The sequence below is a fragment of the Amaranthus tricolor genome, chromosome 7 (assembly GCF_026212465.1).
Source record: "Amaranthus tricolor cultivar Red isolate AtriRed21 chromosome 7, ASM2621246v1, whole genome shotgun sequence".
Classification (NCBI taxonomy): domain Eukaryota; kingdom Viridiplantae; phylum Streptophyta; class Magnoliopsida; order Caryophyllales; family Amaranthaceae; genus Amaranthus; species Amaranthus tricolor.
In genome coordinates, this window is record NC_080053.1 from 9,495,023 (window position 1) to 9,509,543 (window position 14,521).

The window sequence follows — 14,521 nt, forward strand, 5'->3', positions numbered from 1 at the left end:
GCTTTTTTGTTGCGAGTTCACCTGGCTTTTAAAGCCGGCGGACTCTTTTGTGAATCGGACAATACCGGGAGGGTGAAAAACGGTATTTGGGAAGGAGAAGGCTCGAAATTGGACTCTCGGCTGCGAATTTACGAGCTTTGGAATGCTCTGGTTTTTTTTTTTTTTTTTTTGGGCGGCATTGCGCATGTAAACAAATTGCTACGGTGAATGAACGGGTGCGATCATACCAGCACTAATGCACCGGATCCCATCAGAACTCCGCAGTTAAGCGTGCTTGGGCGAGAGTAGTACTAGGATGGGTGACCTCCTGGGAAGTCCTCGTGTTGCACCCCTTTTTCCCTCCTTTTTTTTTTTTATTTTTCTTATCTGTTTCCGCTGCACTTGAGCAAAAGGCATTTCAGTGGTTATCGTAGTATACTCCATGGAAGTAATTTTATTTATAAAAATATAACTCGCAACCGGGTCCCGACCTCGAATTTACGGGCACTCGAAAGATAGGACCCGTCGAGGCGGGTCGATGCGCATACGAACGAATTGTCCGAAAGAGGCGTGCGTCGGTGCGTTCGTGTAAGCGGAAATTGCACCGGGTCCCGTCGGAAGTCCCCGCGGAAGCGCGCCCGGCATGGATGGCCTCTTGATTTCCAAGTGTTGCGCGGATTTCTTAAATATTTTGTCGCTTTTTTGTTGAAAGTTCACCTGGCTTTTAAAGCCGGCGGACTCTTTTGTGAATCGGACAATACCGGGAGGGTGAAAAACGGTATTTGGGAAGGAGAAGGCTCGAAATTGGGGTCTCGGCTGCGAATTTACGAGCTTTGGAATGCTCTGGTTTTTTTTTTTTTTTTGGGCGGCATTGCGCATGTAAACAAATTGCTACGGTGAATGAACGGGTGCGATCATACCAGCACTAATGCACCGGATCCCATCAGAACTCCGCAGTTAAGCGTGCTTGGGCGAGAGTAGTACTAGGATGGGTGACCTCCTGGGAAGTCCTCGTGTTGCACCCTTTTTTCCCTCCTTTTTTTTTTTATTTTTCTTATCTGTTTCCGCTGCACTTGAGCAAAAGGCATTTCAGTGGTTATCGTAGTATACTCCATGGAAGTAATTTTATTTATAAAAATATAACTCGCAACCGGGTCCCGACCTCGAATTTACGGGCACTCAAAAGATAGGACCCGTCGAGGCGGGTCGATGCGCATACGAACGAATTGTCCGAAAGAGGCGTGCGTCGGTGCGTTCGTGTAAGCGGAAATTGCACCGGGTCCCGTCGGAAGTCCCCGCGGAAGCGCGCCCGGCATGGATGGCCTCTTGATTTCCAAGTGTTGCGCGGATTTCTTAAATATTTTGTCGCTTTTTTGTTGCGAGTTCACCTGGCTTTTAAAGCCGGCGGACTCTTTTGTGAATCGGACAATACCGGGAGGGTGAAAAACGGTATTTGGGAAGGAGAAGGCTCGAAATTGGACTCTCGGCTGCGAATTTACGAGCTTTGGAATGCTCTGGTTTTTTTTTTTTTTTTTTTGGGCGGCATTGCGCATGTAAACAAATTGCTACGGTGAATGAACGGGTGCGATCATACCAGCACTAATGCACCGGATCCCATCAGAACTCCGCAGTTAAGCGTGCTTGGGCGAGAGTAGTACTAGGATGGGTGACCTCCTGGGAAGTCCTCGTGTTGCACCCCTTTTTCCCTCCTTTTTTTTTTTATTTTTCTTATCTGTTTCCGCTGCACTTGAGCAAAAGGCATTTCAGTGGTTATCGTAGTATACTCCATGGAAGTAATTTTATTTATAAAAATATAACTCGCAACCGGGTCCCGACCTCGAATTTACGGGCACTCGAAAGATAGGACCCGTCGAGGCGGGTCGATGCGCATACGAACGAATTGTCCGAAAGTGGCGTGCATCGGTGCGTTCGTGTAAGCGGAAATTGCACCGGGTCCCGTCGGAAGTCCCCGCGGAAGCGCGCCCGGCATGGATGGCCTCTTGATTTCCAAGTGTTGCGCGGTTTTCTTAAATATTTTGTCGCTTTTTTGTTGCGAGTTCACCTGGCTTTTAAAGCCGGCGGACTCTTTTGTGAATCGGACAATACCGGGAGGGTGAAAAACGGTATTTGGGAAGGAGAAGGCTCGAAATTGGACTCTCGGCTGCGAATTTACGAGCTTTGGAATGCTCTGGTTTTTTTTTTTTTTTTTTTGGGCGGCATTGCGCATGTAAACAAATTGCTACGGTGAATGAACGGGTGCGATCATACCAGCACTAATGCACCGGATCCCATCAGAACTCCGCAGTTAAGCGTGCTTGGGCGAGAGTAGTACTAGGATGGGTGACCTCCTGGGAAGTCCTCGTGTTGCACCCCTTTTTCCCTCCTTTTTTTTTTTTATTTTTCTTATCTGTTTCCGCTGCACTTGAGCAAAAGGCATTTCAGTGGTTATCGTAGTATACTCCATGGAAGTAATTTTATTTATAAAAATATAACTCGCAACCGGGTCCCGACCTCGAATTTACGGGCACTCGAAAGATAGGACCCGTCGAGGCGGGTCGATGCGCATACGAACGAATTGTCCGAAAGAGGCGTGCGTCGGTGCGTTCGTGTAAGCGGAAATTGCACCGGGTCCCGTCGGAAGTCCCCGCGGAAGCGCGCCCGGCATGGATGGCCTCTTGATTTCCAAGTGTTGCGCGGATTTCTTAAATATTTTGTCGCTTTTTTGTTGAAAGTTCACCTGGCTTTTAAAGCCGGCGGACTCTTTTGTGAATCGGACAATACCGGGAGGGTGAAAAACGGTATTTGGGAAGGAGAAGGCTCGAAATTGGGGTCTCGGCTGCGAATTTACGAGCTTTGGAATGCTCTGGTTTTTTTTTTTTTTTTGGGCGGCATTGCGCATGTAAACAAATTGCTACGGTGAATGAACGGGTGCGATCATACCAGCACTAATGCACCGGATCCCATCAGAACTCCGCAGTTAAGCGTGCTTGGGCGAGAGTAGTACTAGGATGGGTGACCTCCTGGGAAGTCCTCGTGTTGCACCCCTTTTTCCCTCCTTTTTTTTTTTATTTTTCTTATCTGTTTCCGCTGCACTTGAGCAAAAGGCATTTCAGTGGTTATCGTAGTATACTCCATGGAAGTAATTTTATTTATAAAAATATAACTCGCAACCGGGTCCCGACCTCGAATTTACGGGCACTCGAAAGATAGGACCCGTCGAGGCGGGTCGATGCGCATACGAACGAATTGTCCGAAAGTGGCGTGCATCGGTGCGTTCGTGTAAGCGGAAATTGCACCGGGTCCCGTCGGAAGTCCCCGCGGAAGCGCGCCCGGCATGGATGGCCTCTTGATTTCCAAGTGTTGCGCGGTTTTCTTAAATATTTTGTCGCTTTTTTGTTGCGAGTTCACCTGGCTTTTAAAGCCGGCGGACTCTTTTGTGAATCGGACAATACCGGGAGGGTGAAAAACGGTATTTGGGAAGGAGAAGGCTCGAAATTGGACTCTCGGCTGCGAATTTACGAGCTTTGGAATGCTCTGGTTTTTTTTTTTTTTTTTTTTGGGCGGCATTGCGCATGTAAACAAATTGCTACGGTGAATGAACGGGTGCGATCATACCAGCACTAATGCACCGGATCCCATCAGAACTCCGCAGTTAAGCGTGCTTGGGCGAGAGTAGTACTAGGATGGGTGACCTCCTGGGAAGTCCTCGTGTTGCACCCCTTTTTCCCTCCTTTTTTTTTTTTATTTTTCTTATCTGTTTCCGCTGCACTTGAGCAAAAGGCATTTCAGTGGTTATCGTAGTATACTCCATGGAAGTAATTTTATTTATAAAAATATAACTCGCAACCGGGTCCCGACCTCGAATTTACGGGCACTCGAAAGATAGGACCCGTCGAGGCGGGTCGATGCGCATACGAACGAATTGTCCGAAAGAGGCGTGCGTCGGTGCGTTCGTGTAAGCGGAAATTGCACCGGGTCCCGTCGGAAGTCCCCGCGGAAGCGCGCCCGGCATGGATGGCCTCTTGATTTCCAAGTGTTGCGCGGATTTCTTAAATATTTTGTCGCTTTTTTGTTGAAAGTTCACCTGGCTTTTAAAGCCGGCGGACTCTTTTGTGAATCGGACAATACCGGGAGGGTGAAAAACGGTATTTGGGAAGGAGAAGGCTCGAAATTGGGGTCTCGGCTGCGAATTTACGAGCTTTGGAATGCTCTGGTTTTTTTTTTTTTTTGGGCGGCATTGCGCATGTAAACAAATTGCTACGGTGAATGAACGGGTGCGATCATACCAGCACTAATGCACCGGATCCCATCAGAACTCCGCAGTTAAGCGTGCTTGGGCGAGAGTAGTACTAGGATGGGTGACCTCCTGGGAAGTCCTCGTGTTGCACCCCTTTTTCCCTCCTTTTTTTTTTTATTTTTCTTATCTGTTTCCGCTGCACTTGAGCAAAAGGCATTTCAGTGGTTATCGTAGTATACTCCATGGAAGTAATTTTATTTATAAAAATATAACTCGCAACCGGGTCCCGACCTCGAATTTACGGGCACTCGAAAGATAGGACCCGTCGAGGCGGGTCGATGCGCATACGAACGAATTGTCCGAAAGTGGCGTGCATCGGTGCGTTCGTGTAAGCGGAAATTGCACCGGGTCCCGTCGGAAGTCCCCGCGGAAGCGCGCCCGGCATGGATGGCCTCTTGATTTCCAAGTGTTGCGCGGTTTTCTTAAATATTTTGTCGCTTTTTTGTTGCGAGTTCACCTGGCTTTTAAAGCCGGCGGACTCTTTTGTGAATCGGACAATACCGGGAGGGTGAAAAACGGTATTTGGGAAGGAGAAGGCTCGAAATTGGACTCTCGGCTGCGAATTTACGAGCTTTGGAATGCTCTGGTTTTTTTTTTTTTTTTTTTGGGCGGCATTGCGCATGTAAACAAATTGCTACGGTGAATGAACGGGTGCGATCATACCAGCACTAATGCACCGGATCCCATCAGAACTCCGCAGTTAAGCGTGCTTGGGCGAGAGTAGTACTAGGATGGGTGACCTCCTGGGAAGTCCTCGTGTTGCACCCCTTTTTCCCTCCTTTTTTTTTTTTATTTTTCTTATCTGTTTCCGCTGCACTTGAGCAAAAGGCATTTCAGTGGTTATCGTAGTATACTCCATGGAAGTAATTTTATTTATAAAAATATAACTCGCAACCGGGTCCCGACCTCGAATTTACGGGCACTCGAAAGATAGGACCCGTCGAGGCGGGTCGATGCGCATACGAACGAATTGTCCGAAAGAGGCGTGCGTCGGTGCGTTCGTGTAAGCGGAAATTGCACCGGGTCCCGTCGGAAGTCCCCGCGGAAGCGCGCCCGGCATGGATGGCCTCTTGATTTCCAAGTGTTGCGCGGATTTCTTAAATATTTTGTCGCTTTTTTGTTGAAAGTTCACCTGGCTTTTAAAGCCGGCGGACTCTTTTGTGAATCGGACAATACCGGGAGGGTGAAAAACGGTATTTGGGAAGGAGAAGGCTCGAAATTGGGGTCTCGGCTGCGAATTTACGAGCTTTGGAATGCTCTGGTTTTTTTTTTTTTTTTTGGGCGGCATTGCGCATGTAAACAAATTGCTACGGTGAATGAACGGGTGCGATCATACCAGCACTAATGCACCGGATCCCATCAGAACTCCGCAGTTAAGCGTGCTTGGGCGAGAGTAGTACTAGGATGGGTGACCTCCTGGGAAGTCCTCGTGTTGCACCCCTTTTTCCCTCCTTTTTTTTTTTATTTTTCTTATCTGTTTCCGTTGCACTTGAGCAAAAGGCATTTCAGTGGTTATCGTAGTATACTCCATGGAAGTAATTTTATTTATAAAAATATAACTCGCAACCGGGTCCCGACCTCGAATTTACGGGCACTCGAAAGATAGGACCCGTCGAGGCGGGTCGATGCGCATACGAACGAATTGTCCGAAAGAGGCGTGCATCGGTGCGTTCGTGTAAGCGGAAATTGCACCGGGTCCCGTCGGAAGTCCCCGCGGAAGCGCGCCCGGCATGGATGGCCTCTTGATTTCCAAGTGTTGCGCGGTTTTCTTAAATATTTTGTCGCTTTTTTGTTGCGAGTTCACCTGGCTTTTAAAGCCGGCGGACTCTTTTGTGAATCGGACAATACCGGGAGGGTGAAAAACGGTATTTGGGAAGGAGAAGGCTCGAAATTGGACTCTCGGCTGCGAATTTACGAGCTTTGGAATGCTCTGGTTTTTTTTTTTTTTTTTTTGGGCGGCATTGCGCATGTAAACAAATTGCTACGGTGAATGAACGGGTGCGATCATACCAGCACTAATGCACCGGATCCCATCAGAACTCCGCAGTTAAGCGTGCTTGGGCGAGAGTAGTACTAGGATGGGTGACCTCCTGGGAAGTCCTCGTGTTGCACCCCTTTTTCCCTCCTTTTTTTTTTTTATTTTTCTTATCTGTTTCCGCTGCACTTGAGCAAAAGGCATTTCAGTGGTTATCGTAGTATACTCCATGGAAGTAATTTTATTTATAAAAATATAACTCGCAACCGGGTCCCGACCTCGAATTTACGGGCACTCGAAAGATAGGACCCGTCGAGGCGGGTCGATGCGCATACGAACGAATTGTCCGAAAGAGGCGTGCGTCGGTGCGTTCGTGTAAGCGGAAATTGCACCGGGTCCCGTCGGAAGTCCCCGCGGAAGCGCGCCCGGCATGGATGGCCTCTTGATTTCCAAGTGTTGCGCGGTTTTCTTAAATATTTTGTCGCTTTTTTGTTGCGAGTTCACCTGGCTTTTAAAGCCGGCGGACTCTTTTGTGAATCGGACAATACCGGGAGGGTGAAAAACGGTATTTGGGAAGGAGAAGGCTCGAAATTGGGGTCTCGGCTGCGAATTTACGAGCTTTGGAATGCTCTGGTTTTTTTTTTTTTTTTTTGGGCGGCATTGCGCATGTAAACAAATTGCTACGGTGAATGAACGGGTGCGATCATACCAGCACTAATGCACCGGATCCCATCAGAACTCCGCAGTTAAGCGTGCTTGGGCGAGAGTAGTACTAGGATGGGTGACCTCCTGGGAAGTCCTCGTGTTGCACCCCTTTTTCCCTCCTTTTTTTTTTTTTATTTTTCTTATCTGTTTCCGCTGCACTTGAGCAAAAGGCATTTCAGTGGTTATCGTAGTATACTCCATGGAAGTAATTTTATTTATAAAAATATAACTCGCAACCGGGTCCCGACCTCGAATTTACGGGCACTCGAAAGATAGGACCCGTCGAGGCGGGTCGATGCGCATACGAACGAATTGTCCGAAAGAGGCGTGCGTCGGTGCGTTCGTGTAAGCGGAAATTGCACCGGGTCCCGTCGGAAGTCCCCGCGGAAGCGCGCCCGGCATGGATGGCCTCTTGATTTCCAAGTGTTGCGCGGTTTTCTTAAATATTTTGTCGCTTTTTTGTTGCGAGTTCACCTGGCTTTTAAAGCCGGCGGACTCTTTTGTGAATCGGACAATACCGGGAGGGTGAAAAACGGTATTTGGGAAGGAGAAGGCTCGAAATTGGACTCTCGGCTGCGAATTTACGAGCTTTGGAATGCTCTGGTTTTTTTTTTTTTTTTTTGGGCGGCATTGCGCATGTAAACAAATTGCTACGGTGAATGAACGGGTGCGATCATACCAGCACTAATGCACCGGATCCCATCAGAACTCCGCAGTTAAGCGTGCTTGGGCGAGAGTAGTACTAGGATGGGTGACCTCCTGGGAAGTCCTCGTGTTGCACCCCTTTTTCCCTCCTTTTTTTTTTTAATTTTTCTTATCTGTTTCCGCTGCACTTGAGCAAAAGGCATTTCAGTGGTTATCGTAGTATACTCCATGGAAGTAATTTTATTTATAAAAATATAACTCGCAACCGGGTCCCGACCTCGAATTTACGGGCACTCGAAAGATAGGACCCGTCGAGGCGGGTCGATGCGCATACGAACGAATTGTCCGAAAGAGGCGTGCGTCGGTGCGTTCGTGTAAGCGGAAATTGCACCGGGTCCCGTCGGAAGTCCCCGCGGAAGCGCGCCCGGCATGGATGGCCTCTTGATTTCCAAGTGTTGCGCGGTTTTCTTAAATATTTTGTCGCTTTTTTGTTGCGAGTTCACCTGGCTTTTAAAGCCGGCGGACTCTTTTGTGAATCGGACAATACCGGGAGGGTGAAAAACGGTATTTGGGAAGGAGAAGGCTCGAAATTGGGGTCTCGGCTGCGAATTTACGAGCTTTGGAATGCTCTGGTTTTTTTTTTTTTTTTTTGGGCGGCATTGCGCATGTAAACAAATTGCTACGGTGAATGAACGGGTGCGATCATACCAGCACTAATGCACCGGATCCCATCAGAACTCCGCAGTTAAGCGTGCTTGGGCGAGAGTAGTACTAGGATGGGTGACCTCCTGGGAAGTCCTCGTGTTGCACCCCTTTTTCCCTCCTTTTTTTTTTTTTATTTTCTTATCTGTTTCCGCTGCACTTGAGCAAAAGGCATTTCAGTGGTTATCGTAGTATACTCCATGGAAGTAATTTTATTTATAAAAATATAACTCGCAACCGGGTCCCGACCTCGAATTTACGGGCACTCGAAAGATAGGACCCGTCGAGGCGGGTCGATGCGCATACGAACAAATTGTCCGAAAGAGGCGTGCGTCGGTGCGTTCGTGTAAGCGGAAATTGCACCGGGTCCCGTCGGAAGTCCCCGCGGAAGCGCGCCCGGCATGGATGGCCTCTTGATTTCCAAGTGTTGCGCGGTTTTCTTAAATATTTTGTCGCTTTTTTGTTGCGAGTTCACCTGGCTTTTAAAGCCGGCGGACTCTTTTGTGAATCGGACAATACCGGGAGGGTGAAAAACGGTATTTGGGAAGGAGAAGGCTCGAAATTGGGGTCTCGGCTGCGAATTTACGAGCTTTGGAATGCTCTGGTTTTTTTTTTTTTTTTTGGGCGGCATTGCGCATGTAAACAAATTGCTACGGTGAATGAACGGGTGCGATCATACCAGCACTAATGCACCGGATCCCATCAGAACTCCGCAGTTAAGCGTGCTTGGGCGAGAGTAGTACTAGGATGGGTGACCTCCTGGGAAGTCCTCGTGTTGCACCCCTTTTTCCCTCCTTTTTTTTTTTATTTTTCTTATCTGTTTCCGCTGCACTTGAGCAAAAGGCATTTCAGTGGTTATCGTAGTATACTCCATGGAAGTAATTTTATTTATAAAAATATAACTCGCAACCGGGTCCCGACCTCGAATTTACGGGCACTCGAAAGATAGGACCCGTCGAGGCGGGTCGATGCGCATACGAACGAATTGTCCGAAAGAGGCGTGCGTCGGTGCGTTCGTGTAAGCGGAAATTGCACCGGGTCCCGTCGGAAGTCCCCGCGGAAGCGCGCCCGGCATGGATGGCCTCTTGATTTCCAAGTGTTGCGCGGATTTCTTAAATATTTTGTCGCTTTTTTGTTGCGAGTTCACCTGGCTTTTAAAGCCGGCGGACTCTTTTGTGAATCGGACAATACCGGGAGGGTGAAAAACGGTATTTGGGAAGGAGAAGGCTCGAAATTGGACTCTCGGCTGCGAATTTACGAGCTTTGGAATGCTCTGGTTTTTTTTTTTTTTTTTGGGCGGCATTGCGCATGTAAACAAATTGCTACGGTGAATGAACGGGTGCGATCATACCAGCACTAATGCACCGGATCCCATCAGAACTCCGCAGTTAAGCGTGCTTGGGCGAGAGTAGTACTAGGATGGGTGACCTCCTGGGAAGTCCTCGTGTTGCACCCCTTTTTCCCTCCTTTTTTTTTTTTTATTTTCTTATCTGTTTCCGCTGCACTTGAGCAAAAGGCATTTCAGTGGTTATCGTAGTATACTCCATGGAAGTAATTTTATTTATAAAAATATAACTCGCAACCGGGTCCCGACCTCGAATTTACGGGCACTCGAAAGATAGGACCCGTCGAGGCGGGTCGATGCGCATACGAACAAATTGTCCGAAAGAGGCGTGCGTCGGTGCGTTCGTGTAAGCGGAAATTGCACCGGGTCCCGTCGGAAGTCCCCGCGGAAGCGCGCCCGGCATGGATGGCCTCTTGATTTCCAAGTGTTGCGCGGTTTTCTTAAATATTTTGTCGCTTTTTTGTTGCGAGTTCACCTGGCTTTTAAAGCCGGCGGACTCTTTTGTGAATCGGACAATACCGGGAGGGTGAAAAACGGTATTTGGGAAGGAGAAGGCTCGAAATTGGGGTCTCGGCTGCGAATTTACGAGCTTTGGAATGCTCTGGTTTTTTTTTTTTTTTTTTGGGCGGCATTGCGCATGTAAACAAATTGCTACGGTGAATGAACGGGTGCGATCATACCAGCACTAATGCACCGGATCCCATCAGAACTCCGCAGTTAAGCGTGCTTGGGCGAGAGTAGTACTAGGATGGGTGACCTCCTGGGAAGTCCTCGTGTTGCACCCCTTTTTCCCTCCTTTTTTTTTTTTATTTTTCTTATCTGTTTCCGCTGCACTTGAGCAAAAGGCATTTCAGTGGTTATCGTAGTATACTCCATGGAAGTAATTTTATTTATAAAAATATAACTCGCAACCGGGTCCCGACCTCGAATTTACGGGCACTCGAAAGATAGGACCCGTCGAGGCGGGTCGATGCGCATACGAACGAATTGTCCGAAAGAGGCGTGCGTCGGTGCGTTCGTGTAAGCGGAAATTGCACCGGGTCCCGTCGGAAGTCCCCGCGGAAGCGCGCCCGGCATGGATGGCCTCTTGATTTCCAAGTGTTGCGCGGTTTTCTTAAATATTTTGTCGCTTTTTTGTTGCGAGTTCACCTGGCTTTTAAAGCCGGCGGACTCTTTTGTGAATCGGACAATACCGGGAGGGTGAAAAACGGTATTTGGGAAGGAGAAGGCTCGAAATTGGGGTCTCGGCTGCGAATTTACGAGCTTTGGAATGCTCTGGTTTTTTTTTTTTTTTTTGGGCGGCATTGCGCATGTAAACAAATTGCTACGATGAATGAACGGGTGCGATCATACCAGCACTAATGCACCGGATCCCATCAGAACTCCGCAGTTAAGCGTGCTTGGGCGAGAGTAGTACTAGGATGGGTGACCTCCTGGGAAGTCCTCGTGTTGCACCCCTTTTTCCCTCCTTTTTTTTTTTATTTTTCTTATCTGTTTCCGCTGCACTTGAGCAAAAGGCATTTCAGTGGTTATCGTAGTATACTCCATGGAAGTAATTTTATTTATAAAAATATAACTCGCAACCGGGTCCCGACCTCGAATTTACGGGCACTCGAAAGATAGGACCCGTCGAGGCGGGTCGATGCGCATACGAACGAATTGTCCGAAAGAGGCGTGCGTCGGTGCGTTCGTGTAAGCGGAAATTGCACCGGGTCCCGTCGGAAGTCCCCGCGGAAGCGCGCCCGGCATGGATGGCCTCTTGATTTCCAAGTGTTGCGCGGTTTTCTTAAATATTTTGTCGCTTTTTTGTTGCGAGTTCACCTGGCTTTTAAAGCCGGCGGACTCTTTTGTGAATCGGACAATACCGGGAGGGTGAAAAACGGTATTTGGGAAGGAGAAGGCTCGAAATTGGGGTCTCGGCTGCGAATTTACGAGCTTTGGAATGCTCTGGTTTTTTTTTTTTTTTTTGGGCGGCATTGCGCATGTAAACAAATTGCTACGATGAATGAACGGGTGCGATCATACCAGCACTAATGCACCGGATCCCATCAGAACTCCGCAGTTAAGCGTGCTTGGGCGAGAGTAGTACTAGGATGGGTGACCTCCTGGGAAGTCCTCGTGTTGCACCCCTTTTTCCCTCCTTTTTTTTTTTTATTTTTCTTATCTGTTTCCGCTGCACTTGAGCAAAAGGCATTTCAGTGGTTATCGTAGTATACTCCATGGAAGTAATTTTATTTATAAAAATATAACTCGCAACCGGGTCCCGACCTCGAATTTACGGGCACTCGAAAGATAGGACCCGTCGAGGCGGGTCGATGCGCATACGAACGAATTGTCCGAAAGAGGCGTGCGTCGGTGCGTTCGTGTAAGCGGAAATTGCACCGGGTCCCGTCGGAAGTCCCCGCGGAAGCGCGCCCGGCATGGATGGCCTCTTGATTTCCAAGTGTTGCGCGGTTTTCTTAAATATTTTGTCGCTTTTTTGTTGCGAGTTCACCTGGCTTTTAAAGCCGGCGGACTCTTTTGTGAATCGGACAATACCGGGAGGGTGAAAAACGGTATTTGGGAAGGAGAAGGCTCGAAATTGGGGTCTCGGCTGCGAATTTACGAGCTTTGGAATGCTCTGGTTTTTTTTTTTTTTTTTGGGCGGCATTGCGCATGTAAACAAATTGCTACGGTGAATGAACGGGTGCGATCATACCAGCACTAATGCACCGGATCCCATCAGAACTCCGCAGTTAAGCGTGCTTGGGCGAGAGTAGTACTAGGATGGGTGACCTCCTGGGAAGTCCTCGTGTTGCACCCCTTTTTCCCTCCTTTTTTTTTTTTTATTTTTCTTATCTGTTTCCGCTGCACTTGAGCAAAAGGCATTTCAGTGGTTATCGTAGTATACTCCATGGAAGTAATTTTATTTATAAAAATATAACTCGCAACCGGGTCCCGACCTCGAATTTACGGGCACTCGAAAGATAGGACCCGTCGAGGCGGGTCGATGCGCATACGAACAAATTGTCCGAAAGAGGCGTGCGTCGGTGCGTTCGTGTAAGCGGAAATTGCACCGGGTCCCGTCGGAAGTCCCCGCGGAAGCGCGCCCGGCATGGATGGCCTCTTGATTTCCAAGTGTTGCGCGGTTTTCTTAAATATTTTGTCGCTTTTTTGTTGCGAGTTCACCTGGCTTTTAAAGCCGGCGGACTCTTTTGTGAATCGGACAATACCGGGAGGGTGAAAAACGGTATTTGGGAAGGAGAAGGCTCGAAATTGGGGTCTCGGCTGCGAATTTACGAGCTTTGGAATGCTCTGGTTTTTTTTTTTTTTTTGGGCGGCATTGCGCATGTAAACAAATTGCTACGGTGAATGAACGGGTGCGATCATACCAGCACTAATGCACCGGATCCCATCAGAACTTCGCAGTTAAGCGTGCTTGGGCGAGAGTAGTACTAGGATGGGTGACCTCCTGGGAAGTCCTCGTGTTGCACCCCTTTTTCCCTCCTTTTTTTTTTTTATTTTTCTTATCTGTTTCCGCTGCACTTGAGCAAAAGGCATTTCAGTGGTTATCGTAGTATACTCCATGGAAGTAATTTTATTTATAAAAATATAACTCGCAACCGGGTCTCGACCTCGAATTTACGGGCACTCGAAAGATAGGACCCGTCGAGGCGGGTCGATGCGCATACGAACGAATTGTCCGAAAGAGGCGTGCGTCGGTGCGTTCGTGTAAGCGGAAATTGCACCGGGTCCCGTCGGAAGTCCCCGCGGAAGCGCGCCCGGCATGGATGGCCTCTTGATTTCCAAGTGTTGCGCGGTTTTCTTAAATATTTTGTCGCTTTTTTGTTGCGAGTTCACCTGGCTTTTAAAGCCGGCGGACTCTTTTGTGAATCGGACAATACCGGGAGGGTGAAAAACGGTATTTGGGAAGGAGAAGGCTCGAAATTGGGGTCTCGGCTGCGAATTTACGAGCTTTGGAATGCTCTGGTTTTTTTTTTTTTTTTTGGGCGGCATTGCGCATGTAAACAAATTGCTACGGTGAATGAACGGGTGCGATCATACCAGCACTAATGCACCGGATCCCATCAGAACTCCGCAGTCAAGCGTGCTTGGGCGAGAGTAGTACTAGGATGGGTGACCTCCTGGGAAGTCCTCGTGTTGCACCCCTTTTTCCCTCCTTTTTTTTTTTTTATTTTTCTTATCTGTTTCCGCTGCACTTGAGCAAAAGGCATTTCAGTGGTTATCGTAGTATACTCCATGGAAGTAATTTTATTTATAAAAATATAACTCGCAACCGGGTCCCGACCTCGAATTTACGGGCACTCGAAAGATAGGACCCGTCGAGGCGGGTCGATGCGCATACGAACAAATTGTCCGAAAGAGGCGTGCGTCGGTGCGTTCGTGTAAGCGGAAATTGCACCGGGTCCCGTCGGAAGTCCCCGCGGAAGCGCGCCCGGCATGGATGGCCTCTTGATTTCCAAGTGTTGCGCGGTTTTCTTAAATATTTTGTCGCTTTTTTGTTGCGAGTTCACCTGGCTTTTAAAGCCGGCGGACTCTTTTGTGAATCGGACAATACCGGGAGGGTGAAAAACGGTATTTGGGAAGGAGAAGGCTCGAAATTGGGGTCTCGGCTGCGAATTTACGAGCTTTGGAATGCTCTGGTTTTTTTTTTTTTTTTTGGGCGGCATTGCGCATGTAAACAAATTGCTACGGTGAATGAACGGGTGCGATCATACCAGCACTAATGCACCGGATCCCATCAGAACTTCGCAGTTAAGCGTGCTTGGGCGAGAGTAGTACTAGGATGGGTGACCTCCTGGGAAGTCCTCGTGTTGCACCCCTTTTTCCCTCCTTTTTTTTTTTTATTTTTCTTATCTGTTTCCGCTGCACT

General features: G+C 48.5%; 22 non-coding genes across 22 annotated transcripts; all 22 read left to right on the top strand.

Annotated features, from left to right (window-relative positions):
* The first annotated feature begins 213 nt into the window (after nucleotides 1-213).
* On the top strand, nucleotides 214-332 carry LOC130819240 (5S ribosomal RNA). The gene has a single exon (XR_009044287.1). It is a non-coding gene; the product is annotated as a 5S ribosomal RNA (ribosomal RNA).
* A 553-nt stretch (nucleotides 333-885) lies between these two features.
* LOC130819422 (5S ribosomal RNA) lies at nucleotides 886-1,004 on the top strand. Its single transcript, XR_009044460.1, has one exon. It is a non-coding gene; the product is annotated as a 5S ribosomal RNA (ribosomal RNA).
* A 555-nt stretch (nucleotides 1,005-1,559) lies between these two features.
* LOC130819241 (5S ribosomal RNA) lies at nucleotides 1,560-1,678 on the top strand. Its single transcript, XR_009044288.1, has one exon. It is a non-coding gene; the product is annotated as a 5S ribosomal RNA (ribosomal RNA).
* A 555-nt stretch (nucleotides 1,679-2,233) lies between these two features.
* On the top strand, nucleotides 2,234-2,352 carry LOC130819242 (5S ribosomal RNA). Its single transcript, XR_009044289.1, has one exon. It is a non-coding gene; the product is annotated as a 5S ribosomal RNA (ribosomal RNA).
* A 553-nt stretch (nucleotides 2,353-2,905) lies between these two features.
* Nucleotides 2,906-3,024, top strand: LOC130819244 (5S ribosomal RNA). Its single transcript, XR_009044291.1, has one exon. It is a non-coding gene; the product is annotated as a 5S ribosomal RNA (ribosomal RNA).
* Nucleotides 3,025-3,580: 556 nt separating this feature from the next.
* Nucleotides 3,581-3,699, top strand: LOC130819245 (5S ribosomal RNA). Its single transcript, XR_009044292.1, has one exon. It is a non-coding gene; the product is annotated as a 5S ribosomal RNA (ribosomal RNA).
* Nucleotides 3,700-4,251: 552 nt separating this feature from the next.
* On the top strand, nucleotides 4,252-4,370 carry LOC130819247 (5S ribosomal RNA). Its single transcript, XR_009044293.1, has one exon. It is a non-coding gene; the product is annotated as a 5S ribosomal RNA (ribosomal RNA).
* Nucleotides 4,371-4,925: 555 nt separating this feature from the next.
* LOC130819248 (5S ribosomal RNA) lies at nucleotides 4,926-5,044 on the top strand. The gene has a single exon (XR_009044294.1). It is a non-coding gene; the product is annotated as a 5S ribosomal RNA (ribosomal RNA).
* Nucleotides 5,045-5,598: 554 nt separating this feature from the next.
* On the top strand, nucleotides 5,599-5,717 carry LOC130819249 (5S ribosomal RNA). Its single transcript, XR_009044295.1, has one exon. It is a non-coding gene; the product is annotated as a 5S ribosomal RNA (ribosomal RNA).
* A 555-nt stretch (nucleotides 5,718-6,272) lies between these two features.
* Nucleotides 6,273-6,391, top strand: LOC130819250 (5S ribosomal RNA). Its single transcript, XR_009044296.1, has one exon. It is a non-coding gene; the product is annotated as a 5S ribosomal RNA (ribosomal RNA).
* A 555-nt stretch (nucleotides 6,392-6,946) lies between these two features.
* LOC130819251 (5S ribosomal RNA) lies at nucleotides 6,947-7,065 on the top strand. Its single transcript, XR_009044297.1, has one exon. It is a non-coding gene; the product is annotated as a 5S ribosomal RNA (ribosomal RNA).
* Nucleotides 7,066-7,621: 556 nt separating this feature from the next.
* LOC130819253 (5S ribosomal RNA) lies at nucleotides 7,622-7,740 on the top strand. Its single transcript, XR_009044298.1, has one exon. It is a non-coding gene; the product is annotated as a 5S ribosomal RNA (ribosomal RNA).
* Nucleotides 7,741-8,295: 555 nt separating this feature from the next.
* LOC130819254 (5S ribosomal RNA) lies at nucleotides 8,296-8,414 on the top strand. The gene has a single exon (XR_009044299.1). It is a non-coding gene; the product is annotated as a 5S ribosomal RNA (ribosomal RNA).
* Nucleotides 8,415-8,968: 554 nt separating this feature from the next.
* On the top strand, nucleotides 8,969-9,087 carry LOC130819255 (5S ribosomal RNA). Its single transcript, XR_009044300.1, has one exon. It is a non-coding gene; the product is annotated as a 5S ribosomal RNA (ribosomal RNA).
* A 553-nt stretch (nucleotides 9,088-9,640) lies between these two features.
* LOC130819257 (5S ribosomal RNA) lies at nucleotides 9,641-9,759 on the top strand. The gene has a single exon (XR_009044302.1). It is a non-coding gene; the product is annotated as a 5S ribosomal RNA (ribosomal RNA).
* Nucleotides 9,760-10,314: 555 nt separating this feature from the next.
* On the top strand, nucleotides 10,315-10,433 carry LOC130819258 (5S ribosomal RNA). The gene has a single exon (XR_009044303.1). It is a non-coding gene; the product is annotated as a 5S ribosomal RNA (ribosomal RNA).
* A 554-nt stretch (nucleotides 10,434-10,987) lies between these two features.
* LOC130819259 (5S ribosomal RNA) lies at nucleotides 10,988-11,106 on the top strand. The gene has a single exon (XR_009044304.1). It is a non-coding gene; the product is annotated as a 5S ribosomal RNA (ribosomal RNA).
* Nucleotides 11,107-11,659: 553 nt separating this feature from the next.
* LOC130819260 (5S ribosomal RNA) lies at nucleotides 11,660-11,778 on the top strand. Its single transcript, XR_009044305.1, has one exon. It is a non-coding gene; the product is annotated as a 5S ribosomal RNA (ribosomal RNA).
* Nucleotides 11,779-12,332: 554 nt separating this feature from the next.
* Nucleotides 12,333-12,451, top strand: LOC130819261 (5S ribosomal RNA). The gene has a single exon (XR_009044306.1). It is a non-coding gene; the product is annotated as a 5S ribosomal RNA (ribosomal RNA).
* Nucleotides 12,452-13,005: 554 nt separating this feature from the next.
* Nucleotides 13,006-13,124, top strand: LOC130819538 (5S ribosomal RNA). The gene has a single exon (XR_009044576.1). It is a non-coding gene; the product is annotated as a 5S ribosomal RNA (ribosomal RNA).
* Nucleotides 13,125-13,678: 554 nt separating this feature from the next.
* Nucleotides 13,679-13,797, top strand: LOC130819511 (5S ribosomal RNA). Its single transcript, XR_009044548.1, has one exon. It is a non-coding gene; the product is annotated as a 5S ribosomal RNA (ribosomal RNA).
* Nucleotides 13,798-14,352: 555 nt separating this feature from the next.
* LOC130819539 (5S ribosomal RNA) lies at nucleotides 14,353-14,471 on the top strand. Its single transcript, XR_009044577.1, has one exon. It is a non-coding gene; the product is annotated as a 5S ribosomal RNA (ribosomal RNA).
* The last annotated feature ends 50 nt before the right edge of the window (nucleotides 14,472-14,521 follow it).